Here is a 2744-nt window from a genome sequence, read left to right on the forward strand (position 1 = left end):
GAGTTGGAATGAACTCAAGGGTAACAAGTTTGGATTTGGTTTTAAAGTGGTAAGGGCATTTCTTTCTCTCTTTGGGCTGTGTTCCCTTATAGAATTAATAACAATGTCTTTCCCGAAGACTTTGTTATTTTCCACTTTATCTCTATTTACTAAACTTCAGCCAGTTTTTGGACTATTTTTCTGTTCTGACTCCTACAATACCCTGCCATCCTATACTATGCAACTTCAGTTGTCAAAGTCTATCAGTTGCTTGCATCAATATTCATTGCATTTTCTTAAATGTATCTCTCCAGGACTTCACAGGATTTCTAAGACCCCTCCCTCCTGTAATAAAAAGAGCCCTACTGGCACAGTGGTTAAGCATGAGGCTGCTCACCTATAGGTTGGTGATTTGAACTCACCAGTCTCTCTTGTGGGAGAAAAATGTGGCAGTCAACTTCAGTAGAAATTACAGCCTCCTTTTGGCTCTCTGAGCAGCACCATGGTGGTCGGCAAGAACAAGCGCCTTACAAAAGGTGACAAAAAAAGAGCCAAGAAGAAAGTGGGCGATCCATTTTCTAAGAAAGATTGGTATGATGTGAAGGCATCAGCTATGTTCAATAGAATAAATATTGGGAAAACGATAGTCACAAGGACCCCAGGAACCAAAATTGCATCTGATGGACTCAAGGGTCGTGGTTTTGAAGTGAGTGTTGCTGATCTGCAGAACGATGAAGTTGCATTTAAAAAATTCAAGCTAATTACTGAGGGTGTTCAGGGCAAAAACTGTTTGACCAACTTCTATGGCATGATTCTTACCCATGAGTAAATGTGCTCCATGGTCAAAAAATAGCAGACCATGATTGAAGTTCACGTTGATGTCAAGACTACAGATGGTTATTTGCTTCGCCTGTTCTGTGTTGGTTTTACTAAAAAACGAAACAACCAGATTCAGAAGACATCTTATGCTCAGCACCAACAGGTCCGTCAAATCCAGAAGAAAATGATGGAAATCATGACCTGAGAGGTGCAGACAAATGACTCGAAAGAAGTGGTCAATAAACTGATTCCAGACAGCATTAGAAAGGATATAGAGAAGGCTTGCCAGTCTATTTACCCTCTCCATGATGTGTTTGTAAAAATGCTGAAGAAGCCCATGTTTGAGTTGGGAAAACTCTTGGAGCTTCATGGTGAAGGCAGTAATTCTGGAAAAGCTACTGGAGATGAGACAGGTGCTAAAGTTGAACAAGCTGATGGCTATGAGCCACCAGTTCAAGAATCTGTTTAAAATGCAGACTTTAAATGATGAGTAATAAAAGGTCTTATTTGTGGAAAAAAAAACAAACCCAAAAACCCACAACTTGATGGCAGATCCATTCTGTCATCTAGTGTTGCTATATGTTGCAATGAGCTCCACAACATTGGATTTGGCTTGGGGTTTTCCTCTCCTCTTTAAATTCTCTTGGCATCTTTTCCAGGTCTTATGACTATTACATTCTATCGTGGAGCTTAATTCTTAATGTACAAATGTGTGGCACCAAAGGATAAGCACTTGACCTCAAGGTTTGTGTGAACCACAAGGTCGGCACTTCAAACTCACCAGCCACTCCTTCAAAACCCTATACAGGATCGCTATGTGTCAGAACTGACTCAAGGGCACTTAACAACAACAATGACAATAATAGGTTGTATCTTTAAGTGTATATTTGTGTCCTCCAAATTCAAGCAAAGGGACTTATACGTAATAGATGCTTTATAAATACTGATTGAATTGAAATAAATTGCTAAATGTAAGTTATATTTAAAAAAAAAAAAAAGAACCTCTGTTTAAAAGAACAGTTGATTTTCTGATACGGTTTTAAAAAATGGTAATGAATTATCAATATATTTTAGGATTGTGATTCTCTGCATTTACAGTATCGATGGTTCCTTAGAAGTTAGACTAATGTAATCTCATGTCACTTACATTGGACTTGTCATTAGGAGAGATTAATCAATAGAAAAAGGATATCATCTTGGTAAAGTAGAGGGTCAGCAATGAGAAGAGAGACCCTCAGTGTGATGGACTGACACAGTGAGTGAAACAGTGATCTCAAACATACCAATGATTGTGAGGATGGTCCAGGACCAACATTTTATAGTTCTACATAAGGTCACTAAGGAGCTCTGGTAGCTTAGTGGTTAGGAATCAGGCTGCAAACCACAAGTTCAGCAGTTCGAAACTACCAGCTGTCCCGTGGGAGAGAGATGAGGTTTTCTGCTCCCATAAAGATTTATAGCCTCCAAAACCCTGTACAGGGTCGCTATGAGTCCGAACTGACTCCACAGCACATAGGCAAGCAAGCATCAGATCACTATCTCAGTCATTGTTGTGTGATGTCGAGTAGGTTCCAACTCGTAGAGACCATGCTGATAGGTTTGAACTACAGACTTTGCAGTTACCAGTCCAGTGCTTGATATCTTAGTTGTAGTGCTGCTTATAACATAAATAACACAAGGGGTGGCTTTAATAAACAGAAATTTATTTTCTCATAGTTCAGGAGGCTAGAAGTCTGAATTCAGGACACTGCCTCTAGGGCTCTTGGCAGGGTCCTTCCTTGTGTCTTTTTAACTTCTGTTTCTTGGTTTCCTGGTGATCTCCTTGTGGTGTGGCATCCCAGTTGTGCTTGCTTTTTTGTGCCTATCTGCTTGTTTAATATTTTAAAGGTGATTGGCTTAAGACACATTCTACACTGATATGAGCTCATTAACATAACAAAGAAACC

General features: G+C 39.6%; 1 pseudogene; it reads left to right on the plus strand.

Annotated features, from left to right (window-relative positions):
- Positions 1 to 481: 481 nt before the first annotated feature.
- On the plus strand, positions 482 to 1267 carry LOC102836232 (annotated as a pseudogene).
- Positions 1268 to 2744: the final 1477 nt, after the last annotated feature.

The sequence above is a fragment of the Chrysochloris asiatica genome, unplaced genomic scaffold, assembly GCF_000296735.1.
Source record: "Chrysochloris asiatica unplaced genomic scaffold, ChrAsi1.0 scaffold00006, whole genome shotgun sequence".
Classification (NCBI taxonomy): Eukaryota; Metazoa; Chordata; class Mammalia; order Afrosoricida; family Chrysochloridae; genus Chrysochloris; species Chrysochloris asiatica.